This window comes from Cololabis saira, chromosome 18 (assembly GCF_033807715.1).
Source record: "Cololabis saira isolate AMF1-May2022 chromosome 18, fColSai1.1, whole genome shotgun sequence".
NCBI classification, from domain to species: Eukaryota; Metazoa; Chordata; class Actinopteri; order Beloniformes; family Belonidae; genus Cololabis; species Cololabis saira.
In genome coordinates this window covers 2,849,567-2,866,500 of record NC_084604.1, presented here as the reverse complement: position 1 = coordinate 2,866,500, position 16,934 = coordinate 2,849,567, and positions in this window count along the sequence as shown.

Here is a 16,934-nt window from a genome sequence, read left to right as displayed (position 1 = left end):
GATGCTGCACCATGTACAAAAGAAGAAAAAAAAGGGGGGGGGGGGGGGGGGGCAGCACAAGAAACTACAGGAGCTATGGACAAAAATGATAGCTATGAGATACAGTACTTATAATAAATAAAAATGGAAATGGAGAAGAGAGGAAGATAAGAGACGAGAAGAAAGGTGAGGCGTTCAGTAAGCAGGTCCTAGTAAAGAGCAGTTTTTTTCCACTGTGCTGTGGAACATGGTGTCTGATGTGCAGCCACAGAGCCTCAAAAACTAGGGGCCGGATTCACCAATATCTTCTTAAGAAAATCTTAAGAAATGTCTTAAGATTTAAAATTAAGAAGTTCATAAGAAAGTTCTTAAGTGCAATTCCTCAATATTTTCTTAAGAACCATCTTAAGAACTGTAATTTCTTACGAATTTCTTATTTTTCTACTTAAGAACTTCTTAAAATATGGCTGTATCCGAAATCACTCAATCAATTCAGTACGCTGCTCCAGCAGACCGTTCAGCAGTCGCAGCCAAGTATCCCAGAATGCATTTCGCACCAAAACGACAGCGGAAGCCGAGAGCTAAAAGCAGGCTAGAAGCTGTTTTCCGCTGTAGCGCTGTTAATATGCCACTTTATTAAGTTTTAATATGTTTTCAGGCGTAAAAGTAACCGTTAGGATCCCCAACCTGGCCTCAGTTTATCCAAATAACGCCTGTTAAGAAATTTGCTCGACGTTTTCGGGGATCAGAAGAGCCGCCGGCCCGTCAGCAGCAGCAGCTCACTGCCGGGGGGACAGATATGATCGCCGGATCAAGCTACGCCGTCGTCCCGGGGAGAAACTGATCCAATGAACTGACCTGCAGCTCTGTGGAGAATTGTCGCTGGCTGAAATAAATCATTTGGGAAGATAAATGTTGGTTTAATAGATGAAATCTAACAGTTGTAGCTTCCATATTAGTTTGTCTGAATATAAAGTTAAGCTTAATGTTTTTACTGGAGCTCCAGAAGCAGCTGCTGCTGCTCTGTCTGTACATCAGAGCCTTCACAATTTTAATAAATGTATTAAAATGAACATATCAGTATATTGAATTTTATTTTATTTTATTAAGCTACATATGTTTGGGTTTTTATTTAGTGCACCTCTACGTACTTGGTATACAAAATTATATTTATTATTCATTTCATTATATTATTATTATTATTATTTTCATTATATTTAGTCGATTCACCTGAAGCGAGACTTCACTACACCGATGCATCGCTCCACAATATTGTGGATTTGTTTGTGCATGTGCAAATGTGTTGAAAAAGGTGATATTAGAGGCTTACCTTTTCACAGAAGAAATCTTAAGACAGGTCAAGGTTGTCTTAAAGTTAAGAAAAAAGTTAAGAACAAATTTGAGAACTTTTATTTCAAGAATACCATTTCTTCTTAAGTTTTTTCTTAAGAACAAACTGAAGAAGAAAGTTGAGAAAATACTTAAGAACTTTTTTGGAGAATATGACTTCTTCTCTTTTTTTTCTTAAGACTGAACTTGACACTTAAAGCGACACTACGTAACATTTCCACCTTAATATCATATTTCCAGAGTCATTGTGATGGTACATCAACTTCCAACAGGTTTAATGAACCTCTGTCATGGCCTTCACTGGCACTATGTAACTTTGAGGAGCATGGTAGGAACCCTGCCACACTAAAAAACTACAAATCTTTACGGCTTTGACTGCTTTACGGCATACGTCATTTCCCCCTCCTTCCCGATTCGCAGTCGTGAATGAGAAAATGGGAGGGGCGTGGAGCGCAGCTCTGCAGAAGCTGGTAACCCGTTGCTGCGTTGTGGCTGCAGCTGCTCCACATAACAGACGTGGGGAAAAGATCGCTAATGGTTTAACTTTTCACCGGTTTCCTGCTCGGAGGCAGGTATCTGATATAACAGAGTAATAGAGTGAAAGAGTCGTCGGCTCGCTTGGATCGCGGCTATAACGACCAAACCTTCCACACAGTAAAGCCTGAATTATGGTTCTGCGTTAAATCGACACAGACCTACGGCGTAGGGTACGTGGCGACGCGCAACGAACGTGCGTGTCGCTGCGTACCCTACGCCGTAGGCTCTGCATCGATTTAACGCAGAACCATAAATCAGCCTTAAACCACAAACACTCACACAGACCGGGTCGGATCAAAACAGGGGTTTTATTCCCCACTTCGCCAGCTAAACGCAGTTGCTGGCCAGCTCTCTGCGGTGCAATTAACCCCAATCTTCAGATAAAACTAGTTTGTTGAGGAAAAAATAACTCTTATTTGTAGCTGCAGAGGAAAAAAATAATCTCACGAGGAAAACAAAAATATTGCTCACGCCTCGGAGCCTCTTCAACATATTATAGCAGTCAAAAAAAAAAGAAAAGAGAAGTAAGAGGGATACAAAACATGTACTGTATGTTGTACTATTATACAAATTTATTGAAACATATGGCGAGTCAAACATTTACCAAAGCAGCTGCCAAACACTCCTAAACAAGGTAGCCGGAGACGGTGGTTCTGCAGAACTGCGGCAGTAAATCCTTCTAAAGAGTGCAGCTCCGACGAGGAGCTCCATTCTTCAGTAGGGATTTCATATGGATCCAGACCGTTAATAATCATTTTTCTCCATATACCGCTCCCTGGCTTCCTTGTTTAAGGTATCCCTGAAAATTCCAGTTCCTTTCCAGCAGTTTAACATCTTTTTTTTTGCGTTCCGTCTGTTCACTTGGTGAAACAGAAAAGCGCCCCGTCTTCTCTCAAAACAAATGCACGCGACGGGACAGGAGTTTTCCGACAGTACGCGCTAGTGCTCATGGGAAACGTAGTGTTCTTTCTGGTAAAGCACTACCACTTTTGTCCAAAAGATGCCGCCAAACTCAGAAAAGCTGAAAGTTACGTTGTGCTGCTTTAAGATTTTTTTTCTTAAGAATGTTTTGTGAATCTGGCCCCTGGTCTCTCGGCTGCCCCGATATGGCCTTTCAGTCGAGCAAATTAAAGTTTTAAATCTGTTTTCCAAAAACCAGCAAAAATAGTTTAAAATGATGCAGCATAGCCAGAGGCTAACATCACCGTGATGTTATAATAAACTGACACCAACGAAAACTTAATGAAATTTATATTTATTTACACACTGCTAATTTACACACACGACACTGTGTGTAGTTTTTTTTTTGTTTTTTTTGACACTGCATACAGGTGGATGGCTGTGATCATGGGAATGACAACGTGGGGCCCCTTAAGGGAGGTTTCTTACTGGCTACTGAGATGTCATTGATAATTGCCTTATGTTTAAGGAGGAGGATGTGGTCATTGCGGTTACCACATTGAGATCTGTACAGTAAAAACAGCCTTCAAAACCTCAAAACCCCTGATAGGAAACACTTTTGTAATAAAAGTATTTAAAAAAAAAAAAATTTTTTTTGGGCCTCATGGGCCCCAAGCAGTTGCCTGCCTTGCCTGTTCACAAGCTGCGCCCCTGAGCATAGCCTTTTGGAGAAGCCCCTGTCATGAACATTTGAACCATTGCCTGCTCACAGTTGTGATGCTCCAGTGTGGTAGGATACCATGTACTGTGGCAATGTGTGCTGTATTGGTGAAACTCTTGGCCTGCAGCTTTCTGACTGCAGGCTTACGGCCATCAGCTGCTCCCCGTTTGAATAAATCAGCAAATTTCAAGGTGAGCTTTGCAACTGGGGGGGGATTCTTGCTTCTTAGCCATGTCCCACAAACCACCTTTTAAAAAGCTGCAATGTGGTCACATTCTAAACAGTCCCATATTGGTCTACACCACTTTCCCCAGGACCCATGCCATGGCCATGTGGAGGCCCTGCCAACCACCAACCTTCTGCAAGTGAAGGTCTAAGCAGCATCCGTGCTTAGCAATGCTACCAACCTCAGGATATGACTTGTAATAGACTTTAAGGACACGCATTGATGTGGGGAGGAAGTGTAACCTACAACTCCATTTTGCATTGTTAATTTTGGCTTACCTCAGTTACAGCATTTTGTCACCATTATAAATAAGCATTCCCCAAAGCCACGTACAATTTAAAATCTTTATTGGCCAAAGATGATCAGAATCTTTTATGCAGAGGACATATTTCTGCCAGCCTTGAGACACCTAAGCATTTCCTGCAGAAGTCTAGGAGGCAGCTTGGAAGACCTTTTTCTGCTGCACAGAACCATGGTCGTCAGAAGCATGCTCTGTCAAGTAGTGGACGGCCTGAGAGTAGTCTTTGCCCCTCTCATGGTGCTGGCTGAAGGTAGTCTGGGTGCCAGGAGGGTACAGGCCATACAGGAGTTTGTAGTCAAAGTCTGGATAGGGGGAAGCCGAGAAACCACCCACACCAAACTGGGGAACCACCACACTTGTGAATCCCTGCTGTCCTTGGCCCAGTTGGTCAGCTGGATAGCCAAATTCTTCCGTCTGCCGCTGGAAGTTGCCAAGTTCAGCTTCCCTCATAACACTGGCAGCTTCTCCTGCCTGGAAGCTCGGTTCAGGTGGTGGTAGAGGGGGTGATGGGAGAATGTCACTGGCATCCATGGTCTGGGCATCATCATCTGCTGCTTCAGTCAAGCTTCGGGGAGGAACAGCCCACTCGGTTTCTGTGGAGAAACAAGTCAGGATACAGTACCCAACCACAAGACTAGTACCATGCATCAGACTTATTTGGTAGACAAGACTGACCAGCTCCAGCCGGTCCTGAACCAACAGCTCCTGCTTGAAAGGGTACAGAAGAACCAGAGAAAACATAGCCAGGCTGATGGGGCACAAGTGACCTAGTACCGACAGCTCCTGCCTGAAGGGGCACAAGTGACCCAGTACCGACAGCTCCTGCCTGAAGGGGCACAAGTGACCCAGTACCAACAGCTCCTGCCTGAAGGGACACAGCAGACCCAGTACCGACAGCTCCCGCCTGAAGGGACACAGCAGACCCAGTACCAACATAGTATCCCTCAGCAGGTGCAGCTGAGTCCAGGCTGCTCCCTGCTGGAGTTGTGTAGCCAACAAGCTGAGGGGGGTTAGGGTTTTGGACAAGTACTGGTGCAGATACCAGCCTAGGGGCACTGTAGAGTACTGGTGCTGAATGACCTGTGGGTGCTCCCTGGTAGGAGGCAAAGTTGCCACCAGCACCGCTGCCACCACTCTGTTGGGGAGATTTTGATCCTGAGGACAGAAGATTTAAGCTCAGTGTGATACAATTACACATGTCATGTCTTCAGCAAATCATAGCCTACCCTTCAAATGCATCCCACATGACTCCACAATCAACAACACACAGAGGGAAACCCTGAAAAACAAGAACACAACAACATCAGAAACTTCTAGAACCAACTGGAAACAGTTGCTGCCAACCAAGACTGTACCAAACCTCAGGAAGAAGCCTGCAGTCTTCATAATGAAAGTCAGAAGTAAAGGAATCAGCACAGCTGAGAGTTTTTAAATGTTGCCAGGGACCAGTTCTGACCAGCTTAACGGGCTAACGACACACAGCTGCTGTGGTCTGACTCCAAGGAACCATTCTTAACTCAGCTGATGCTCCAACTGACTACGTTTACATGGACCACAATACTCCCAACATAATAAGATGGAGGAAAGAGTTGCATTAAGAAATGTATACGTAAATAGCAACTTTAAACTAATAAAGTTAGTATATTCAGTAAGTGATAATCACATTAAGGTAGGTAAAGTATCCCGACCGTAAACTATATTTAGATAGACAACAGCAATCTGATTATTGCCTGTAACCGAATTAAAGTCGTCCTCACGTTTGTTCTGGGTCTACCATGGCTTTTGAGGAGCTGCCAATAGGTATTCTGGGTCAGTTGTACCCCTTCAGGGAAGCCAGTGACCTTCTCCCTTCACCCTCTCTACCACTGACTGGACCTGTACTCCAGTTAGGAGATATCTCAGATGTATGAAGGAAGCTGATCATGGCAACTACCAGCAGCAGACAGAAGAATTTGACTACCCAGCTACCCGTTATTCCAGATTATATGGGTAATGACAGAAAGAACAAGATCGTGGATACCGGCGGCAGAAATTAGTTTCTTCCATAGAGTGTCCGGGCACTCCCTTATAGATAGGATGAGAGGCTTGGCCATCCTACAGAAGCTAAGAGTAGAGCCACTGCTCCTCTTCAACAAGAGGGGCCAGATGAGGGGGATCAGCCATCTGTTGAGGATGCATCCTGGGCGCCTCCCTGATGAGGTTTTTTGGGCATGTTCCACTGGGAGGAGAACCCAAGACACGCTAAAGGGAGCATGTCTCTCGGCTGGTGTGGAAATACCCTGGGATTCCCCCCAATGAGCTGGACGTAGTGGCAGAGGGAAGTCTGGTCTACCCTGCTGTTGTGCCACAAAAGGAGTGCTGGTTCAGTTATAGTTATTTACCATGGTGTGCAGCCGTTGAGCCTCAAAAACCTGGTCTCGCGGCAAGATAATCCGCAATCCAGGAGACCAGAAATCAAGTTTTCCTGTGCCTTTTTTCCATTCCTGCCCCGATAAGACCTTTCAGTTGAGCAAGTTATGGAGTTTTAAATCTGTATTCCAAAAACCAGGAAAATTGTTGAAAATGTTGCATAGCCTTGTGGAGAAGCCCCTGCATGAGCCATTGCCTGCTCACACTTGTGATGAATTTAACTTGTAATGCACTTTACATTCAATGAATCTCAAAGTGCTACACTTAGACCATTATTCATTCATAAGATAAGATAAGATAAGATATTCTTTATTTTCTCCCTCAGTGGGGAAACTTATTTTGTTGTCAGCAGTACACTTAGCACACACATGCAGGGGAGGGGTAAAAAAAAAAGACTGAAAAGTCAGAAATAAAAAATATATAAAAAGATACATATATAATATGTATAACCACAGAATATGAACAGTATATACAGTTGGTTGAAAGAAGAAACAGTGCAGAAAAAGCAGGTGGAGTGTTGTGAGGTAGACTGGCAGATTGAGATATTGCACATCTTATATTATTGCACATATATTTATGCACATATTATTGTCCACTGGCTACTGAGAGCAGGCCTGGTTATACAGTCTGATGGCAGCAGGGAGGAAGGACCTGCGATGCCTCTCGGTGGTGCATCGTGGGTGACGAAGCCGGTCACTGATGGAGCTCTCCAGGGCTCTGACAGTCTCATGAAGGGGGTGGGAGACATTGTCCATGATGGAGGACAGCTTAGCCCCCATCCTCCTCTCCCCAGTCCAGACTGCAGCCCAGGACAGAGCCGGCTTTCCTCACCACCTTGTCCAGTCTCTTCCTCTCTGCTGCAGTGATGCTGCTGCCCCAGCAGACCACCCCATAAAAGATGGCCGACGCCACCAGAGTCATAGAAGGTCCTCAGGAGGCCGTCCCTCACTCCGAAGGACCTCAGTCTGCGCATTCTCACCGGTGATGGGAAGCTACATTTGTAGCCACAGCTGCCCTGGGGCAGACTGACGGAAGCGTGGCTGCCATTCCACGCTAAACGGCTCCTCCGACCACCAAACATTCATACACATTCACACGGGGCAAGGTGGGTAAGGTGTATTGCCCAAGGACACTACAACAGCAACTGGGACAGAGCAAGATTCGAACAGCCAACCTTCCGATCATTGGACGACCCGCTCTACCACCTGAGCTACTGCCGCTACTGTGATGCTCCAGTGTGGTAGTATACCAAGTACTGTGGCAATGTTTGCTGTATTGGTGAAACTCTTGGCATGCAGCTTTGACTGCAAGCTTACAGCCGTCAGCCGCTCCCGTTTGAATAAATCTGTGCAAGTTTCAAGGGGAGCTTTGCAACTGGGGGGGATTGTTGCTTCTTAATCATGTCCCACAAACCACCTTTTAAAAAGTTGCAATGTGGTCATATTCTAAACAGTCCCATATTGGTCTACACCACTTTCCCCAGGACCCATGGCCATGTGGAGGCCCTGCCAACCACAAACCTTCTCCAAGTGAAGGTCTAAGTAGCATCCATGCTTAGCAATGCTACCAACCTCAGGATATGGCTTGTAATGTCAGACTATCAGGACACGGATTGATGTGGGGAGGAAGTGTAACCTAAAACTCCATTTTGCATTGTTCATTTTGGTTTACCTCAGTTAAGCATTTTGTCACCTTTATTATAAATAAGCATTCCCCAAAGCCGCGTACAATTTAAAATCTTTATTGGCCAAAGCTGATCAGAATCTTTTATGCAGAGGACATATTTCTGCCAGCCTTGAGACACCTAAGCATTTCCTGCAGAAGTCTAGGAGGCAGCTTGGAAGACCTTTTTCTGCTGCACAGAACCATGGTCGTCAGAAGCATGCTCTGTCAAGTAGTGGACGGCCTGGGAGTAGTCTTTGCCCCTCTCATGGTGCTGGCTGAAGGTAGTATGGGTGCCAGGAGGGTACAGGCCATACAGGAGTTTGTAGTCAAAGTCTGGATAGGGGGAGGCCGAGAAACCACCCACACCAAACTGGGGAAACACCACACTTGTGAATCCCTGCTGTCTTTGGCCCAGTTGGTCAGCTGGATAGCCAAATTCTTCCGTCTGCCGCTGGAAGTTGCCAAGTTCAGCTTCCCTCATAATACTGGCAGCTTCTCCTGCCTGGAAGCTCGGTTCAGGTGGTGGTAGAAAGTCACTGGCATCCATGGTCTGGGCATCATCTGCTGCTTCAGTCAAGCTTCGGGGAGGAACAGCCCACTCGGTTTCTGTGGAGAAAAGAGTCAGGATACAGTACCCAACCACAAGACTAGTACCATGCATCAACAGATTTATTTGGGAGACAAGACTGACCAGCTCCAGCCGGTCCTGAACCAACAGATCCTGCTTGAAAGGGTACAGAAGAACCAGAGACAACATAGCCAGGCTGAAGGGGCACAAGCGACCCAGTACCGACAGTTCCTGCCTGAAGGGGCACAAGCGACCCAGTACCGACAGCTCCTGTCTGAAGGGGCACAGCAGACCCAGTACTGACAGCTCCTGCCTGAAGGGGCACAGCAGACCCAGTACCGACAGCTCCTGCCTGAAGGGGCACAAGCGACCCAGAACCGACAGCTCCTGCCTGAAGGGGCACAAGCGACCCAGTACCAGCATAGTATCCCACAGGAGGTGCAGCTGAATCCAGGCTGCTCCCTACTGGAGTTGTGTAGCCAACAAACTGAGGGGGGTAAGGGTTTTGGACAAGTACTGGTGCAGATACCAGCCTAGGGGCACTGTAGAGTACTGGTGCTGAATGACCTGTGGGTGCTCCCTGGTAGGAGGCAAAGTTGCCACCAGCACCGCTGCCACCACCGCTCTGTTGGTGAGATTTTGATCCTGAGGACAGAAAACAGAACATTTAAGCTGAGTGTGATACAACTATACATGTCATGTCTTCAGCAAATCATAGCCTACCCTTCAAATGCATCCCACATGACTCCACAATCAACAACACACAGAGAGAAACCCTGAAAAACAAGAACACAACAACATCAGAATCTTCTAGAACCAACTGGAAACAGTTGCTTCCAACCAAGACTGTACCAAACCTCAGGAAGAAGCCTGCAGTCTTCATAATGAAAGTCAGAAGTAAAGGAGTCAGCACAGCTGAGAGTTTTTAAATGTTGCCAGGGACCTGTTCTGACCAACCACAGCTTAACGGGCTAACGACACACAGCTGCTGTGGTCAGATTCCAAGGAACCATTCTTACCTCAGCTGATGCTCCATCTAACTACGTTTACATGGACCACAATACTCCCAACATAATCAGATGGAGGAAAGAGTTGCATTAAGAAATGTATACGTAAATAGCAACTGTAAATTAATCAAGTTAGTATTTTCAGTTCGTGATAATCACATTAAGGTAGGTGGAGTATCCCGACCATAAACTATATTTAGATGGACAACAACAATCTGATTATTGCCTGTAACCCAATTAACGTTGTCCTCATGTTTGTTCTGGGTCTACCATGGCTTTTCAGGAGCTGTCAATAGTGATTCTGGGTCAGTTGTACCCCTTCAGTGATGCCAGTGACCTTCTCCCTTCACCCTCTCTACCACCGACTGAACCTGTACTCCAGTTAGGAGATATCTCAGGTGTATGAAGGAAGCTGAACATGGCAACTACCAGCAGCAGACAGAAGAATGTGTCTACCCAGCTACCCGTGACTCCAGATGATATGGGTAATGACAGAAAGAACAACATCGCGGATACCGGCAGCAGAAATGAGTTTCTTCCATAGAGTGTCTGGGCAAACTTAGGCTTAGAGCCTTACAGTCACTTAGTGGTCAGAATGTTACCTAGCCAGGTCTTCTGTGTAAGACTTGAACTACCGTCCTGTGTTTTAATTATGGAGACTCTGCGAGTGAAACAGCCAATGAGGTGGTATAATTCCAGCTTCCCATGTTTTACCCTAGACCACCACTAATGGTGGCTGTACACTAACCTGTAGCAGCTAGTGCTAGCCGCTCCCCTGCAGCTCCCGAGCAGCCGGCCAGGCAGGGCGGCTGGGTGACGGTTCAGAGGAAGCGTAGTCCTAAAGGGCGCACGGAACACCACCACCCGCTTCATGTGTCTAACCGTTTTTCCCCACTCAGCGACACAGCCATTGAGAAGCCGACCCTGGTGATTGGCGACTCCATAGTCAGGCATGTGAAGCCGACTCCAGAGACCATAGTTAGGTGCATCCCAGGGGCCAGAGCGGGCGACATTGAAGCAAATTTGAAGCAACTGGCAAAGGGTAATCGTAAATATGGTAAAGTTATCATCCATGTCGGAGCTAATGACTCCCGTCTTCGCCAGTCGGAAGTCACTAAAATGAATATTGTCTCGGTGTGTAACTACACCAAAAGTATGTCGGACTCCGTAGGTTTCTCTGGCCCCCTCCCCAATCTGACCAGCGATGACATGTTTAGTTGCATGCTCTCGCTCCGCCGCTGGTTGTATCGGTGGTGTTCAGAAAACGACGTGGACTTTATTGACAATTGGGAGACGTTCTGGGGAAAGCCCGGTCTGATTAGAAGAGACGGCATTCATCCCACCCGGGATGGTGCAGCTCTTATTTCTAGAAATCTGGCCAATGTTATTAGACACTCTCCCTGACAATCCAGGGTCCAGGCCAGGATGCAGAGCTGCAGTCTTACACGCTTCTCTGCTGCTTCTCGAGGACCAACGCCTGCCAATAAAACTGTAAGATTGCATTATGTAATTAGCGACTCTAAAACTGTAGGATTACATGATAATGCTGACTCTAACCAGGTGCCTAGCAAAATAGAAGTGGTTGCAGTTCCCCGCCCTCCAAAAGTTGCCCAGGTGCGGCGTTATAGAGGTGTTAACCAAAATAATCTTGTAAAAATTAAAACCAATGTACATTTGGTACCAATTACAGACCAAAAAATTAGATGCGGACTACTAAATATACGATCGTTAAGCTCTAAGTCTCTGTTAGTAAATTATATAATTACAGAGAGCAGGAGTGATATTTTCTGCTTAACAGAAACATGGTTAGAGGAGGAAGAGTGTGTTAGTTTGAATGAATCGACTCCGCCGGGCTACTTTAATCATTACATTCCTAGAAGCACGGGCCGAGGCGGAGGAGTCGCAGCAATTTATAACTCCAGTCTCCAAACAAAAATTGAACCTAAGTGCAATTATAATACATTTGAAAGCCTCACGCTTAGTCTGAAATTTCCGAGCTGGAAATCAGAGAAGCCAGTTGTGTTAGTGGTAGTGTATCGGCCCCCTGCTGGTGCTTATCTAGAGTTTCTGTCTGAATTTTCAGATTTCCTTTCTGGATTATTGATCAGTACAGATAAATTCATCATAGTGGGTGATTTTAATATTCATATGGATGTTGAAAGCGATAATCTTAAATTAGCTTTCGATTCTCTTCTAGAATCAATGGGTATCTCACAAAAAGTGGAAGGGCTGACGCATTGTTTTGATCATACTCTCGATCTCGTTCTCACCTACGGTGTTGAAACTGATGGTCTGTTGGTGTCACCTGTTAACTCCCTTTTATCCGACCATTACTTAATAACGTTTGAATTTAATTTTGTTGATGTTGAAGTGCAAAATAGGAAGTATTATTTTAGCAGATGTTTGTCTGATGAAGTTATTGTTAAATTTAGGGAGGCCATTGCTTATCTTACGACAGTGCGAAATAGTGATGTAGTCGAGGCCAGTGACCTGGGTTCTACCTCTGATGTTGATTTCCTTGCTAGTAACACTGCTGATTTGTTGCATTCAGCTTTAGATGAAGTTGCTCCTTTGAAAAGGAGGGTTTCTAGCCACAGGAGCTTAACTCCCTGGTATAATTCAGATATCCGCATGTTGAAACAAAGCGTGCGTAAAATGGAAAGGAAGTGGCACTCTTGTAAGTCTGTAGACTCTTATCGTGAATGGAAAGATATTCTAATAGTATATAAAAAAGCCATTCGCAAAGCCAGAACAGCTTATTATTCAACGTTGATAGAGGATAACAAAAGTAACCCACGTTTTCTGTTCAGCACTGTAGCCAGGCTGACAAAGAGTCACAACTCTGTTGAGCCGTGCATTCCTGCAGCTCTCAGTAGTGAAGACTTTATGAGCTTCTTTAACAGTAAAATCACGAAAATTAGAGAAGAAATCAACCAGCCGGTTGTGGGCGTTTCTTCAGCTTTGGCGGCTTCTCTGGGCTCTGACTTGACTCTGGACTGTTTTGATCCTATAGACCTCCCTTAGCTGACTTCACTCGTTAATAGAGCTAAGTCTACCACATGTATGTTAGACCCCATCCCGACTCGACTATTCAAACATATTTTTTCTCTTATTGGTACGACAATACTGGACCAAATTAACCTATCCCTAAGTTTAGGATATGTACCACAGGTTTTTAAAGTGGCAGTAATTAAACCTTTACTTAAAAAACCTTCTCTTGACCCAGACACCTTAGCTAATTATAGACCAATTTCCAACCTTCCATTTGTATCTAAAATTCTGGAAAAGGCAGTTTCAAGCCAGTTATGTGACTATTTGTATAGAAATGATCTGTTTGAAGTCTTTCAGTCAGGGTTCAGAATGCATCATAGCACAGAGACAGCACTGGTTCGAGTCACGAATGACCTCCTTATGGCCTCAGATAAGGGATTAGTGTCCATACTGGTTCTACTGGACCTCAGATAAGGGATTAGTGTCCATACTGGTTCTACTGGACCTCAGATAAGGGATTAGTGTCCATACTGGTTCTACTGGACCTCAGATAGGGGATTAGGGTCCATACTGGTTCTACTGGACCTCAGATAGGGGATTAGGGTCCATACTGGTTCTACTGGACCTCAGTGCTGCTTTTGACACTGTAGATCAGCATTTTACTGCACAGGTTAGAGCATGTTGTTGGGATTAAAGGGACAGCTCTACGTTGGTTTAAATCATATCTATCTGACAGGTTCCAGTTTGTTCATGTACATGAGGTTTCTTCAGAACAGTCAAGGGTCTGTTATGGTGTTCCGCAGGGTTCAGTGCTAGGGCCAATCTTGTTCAGTTTATACATGCAGCCATTTGGAAGTATGATCCAGAATCACGGCATACACTTTCATTGTTATGCTGATGATACGCAGCTCTATTTGTCTATGAAGCCGGATGAAACAGAACCGTTGGTTAAACTTCAGGCATGTCTTAGGGACATCAAGGACTGGATGTCCAGAAATTTCTTGCGTCTAAATTCAGATAAAACAGAGGTTATCATTCTTGGTCCAGAGCATCTTAGGAAGGGATTAGATTAGATTAAAGGACTGGATGTCCAGAAATTTCTTTAGATTAGATTGTGTTGCGATGGCTTCCAGTGCAACTGTGAGAAACCTTGGTGTTGTTTTCGATCAGGATTTGTCGTTTAAACCATATGTCAATCAGGTTTGTAAAACAGCGTTTTTCCATCTCCGTAATATTGCAAAGATTAGGAAAATCCTCTCGCAGAGTGATGCAGAAAAACAAGTTATCGTGTTTGTATCTTCTAGACTAGATTACTGTAATGTGTTGTGTTGTGTTGTTAGTGTGAATGTCTTTGAATGTGTATGAATGTTGGTGGTGGTCGGAGGGGCCGTTAGGCGCAATATGGCAGCCACGCTTCCGTCAGTCTGCCCCAGGGCAGCTGTGGCTACAATGTAGTTTACCACCACCGGAGAGAATGTGTATGAATGAATAATGATTTCTGTAAAGCGCTCTGGGTGCCTAGAAGGGCGCTATATAAATCCAAGTCATTATTATTCATTATTATTATTAGCAGGATGTCCAAGTAAATTGCTGAATAGGCTCCAGCTGATCCAGAATGCAGCAGCACGAGTGCTGACAGGAATCAACAGGAGAGACCACGTCTCTCCAGTGTTAGCGTCGCTCCATTGGTTACCCGTAAAATTCAGAATCCAATTTAAAATTTTATTACTTGCGTATAAAGCCCAAAACGGCTTTGCTCCGCATTATTTGCAAGACCTGATAGTGCCTTATGTTCCTGGCAGAGCTCTCCGTTCTCGGAGTGCAGGTTTACTCGTAGTTCCTAGAGTATCTAAATGTAGATTTGGAGGGCGGGCGTTCTGCTATCAGGCACCACTACTATGGAACCAACTTCCAATCTGGGTTAAGGAGGCTGACACCACCTCCACCTTTAAAACTAAACTTAAAACCTTTCTGTTTAGTAAAGCCTATAGTTAGTGTTTAGTAAACCTCTAGCTGGTGTTGGTAAATCTCTAGGTAGTGTAAACTCTAGTGTGCCAGAGTCGTTCCTGTAGTTTCTTGTGCTGGCCTCCCCTTCTCCTCCCTTTTCTCTTTTGTCCACGTTGCAGCACCTTTGCCGGACACCTGAACCTGCAGCGTGGGAGTGAGGGGGGCAGGGTAACGGCCCGGGCAGGCGGGGGAGAGGTTTGTCCGTCAAGACTCTTCTCCCTGGCCCTGCCCCTTCTCAACCTTTCCCCGACCCTGCACCCCAACCTGGGACTTGATGATTGGGCTGGAGCTTCGGGAGCTGCATGCTGGCCTGCGGTCCCCACCCCTGGTCATCCCGTTGCTGCTTCCACCTGCCTGCTGTGCTGCTGCCGTCCCTGACCCACCAGTCTGGACCTCGGCAGGAGGGTCCCCCCTTATGATCCTGGTCCTGCTCAAGGTTTCTTCCCTCCTAAAGGGGAGTTTTTCCTTGCCACTGTTTGGCTTAAGGTTTTTCTCCCACTAGGGGAGTTTTTACCTGCCATTGTTTATGTAATAACTACTCGGGGGTTTATGTTCTGGGTCTCTGGAAAGCGTCTAGAGACAACTTTTGTTGTATTAGACGCTATATAAATAAAATTGAATTGAATTGAATTGAACATGCTCTAACCTGTGCAGTAAAATGCTGATCTACAGTGTCAAAAGCAGCAATGAGGTCCAGTAGAACCAATATGGAAACTAATCCCTTATCTGAGGTCGGGTTTTAATTATTTTTCGTTGGATCAATGTAGCAAATAAAATCGTTGGGACCATCCAGCTTCTCAACCATCAAATACGTGTTTCACGTGATCAGTTCAGGTATAAAAACAGCAGTCAAATCAGCAAAAATGTCAGTTTGCTGGATGAATTAATTCCTGATAAAATAAGTGTGTTAGTGACAGCTCTGCTCCTGTACACATGTGAATGAGTGTACGTTTGTGTTTACATGAAAGTACAATCTGCATTGAGGCGTCTCGCTTCAGGAATCCCAGTCTGTGATTGGACGACGCCTCGGCGTCGCCGCTGCTCATTTGCATAAAGTTCAGATTTTTCAACTTCAAATTGACGCGCCGCGCCGCGCCCGCCGCCTCCGCCGCCTCCGCCGCCCTCGCCGCTCCCGCCGCTCCTCGACGCTCGACACTGAATGGCAGCCAGACGCCTATGACGCCCGTGACGCTTTCAGTGTGAACGCAGGGTAAGCTCTATTAACGAGTGAGGTCAGCTAAGGGAGGTCTACAGGATCAAAACAGTCTAGAGTCAAGTCAGAGCCTAGGGAAGTCGCTAAAGCTGAAGAAACACCTACAACCGGCTGGTTGATTTCTTCTCTAATTCTCGTGATTTTACTGTTGAAGAAGCTCATAAAGTCTTCACTACTGAGAGCTGCAGGAATGCACGGCTCAACAGAGTTGTGACTCTTTGTCAGCCTGGCTACAGTGCTGAACAGAAAACGTGGGTTACTTTTGTTATCCTCTATCAACGTTGAATAATAGGGCCGCTTGGTGGCGTAGTGGGTTAAGCAAGCAGCTCACATACTGAGGCTACAGTCCTCCTGCAGTGGTCGCAGGTTTGAATCCCGGCCTGTGCACCTTTGCTGCATGTCATCCCCATTCTCTCTCTACACCCTTCCTGTCTGCAACTTGAATAAAGGGCCACTAGAGCCCAAAAAAATCTTAAAAAAAAAAAAATATGTAGCCAGGATCTTCATATGGTAAAGCTTGCAAGGTGTTAAATAAGTTCTGTGTACAAATTGATATGTACATTATGTTTCTCAGAATAAACCAGGAACCTTCATGGGAATGTCAACCTGTTGCAAACAGGTTGCAATTGCATTATCCTCGATAACAGTACAGAATATTCCAGTAAATCCTCAAACACTTATTTTAAATAATTTATCCACAATTAACTATGGGAGGCTTTACCTGCCATTGTTTATGTAATAATTGCTCGGGGGGTTATGTTCATGTTCTGGGTCTCTGGAAAGATCATAGAGACATCTGTTGTATTAGACGCTATATAAATAAAATTGAATTGAATTTTCCTTATTAATTATTTAGGGGGGAAAATATGTGTACAATGTTTGTTTGACATCATTGTGGATGCCACCGTTTATAATAAAAAAAGAATGAAATATAAAAACATTTGATCACAAAAGAAAAAAAAAAAGACTTATCTTTCCATTTGCGATAGGCATCTACAGACTTACAAGACTAGAAGGAATCACCAGGTGCTCCGTCTACAGCAGACCACAGGAAGTGGAC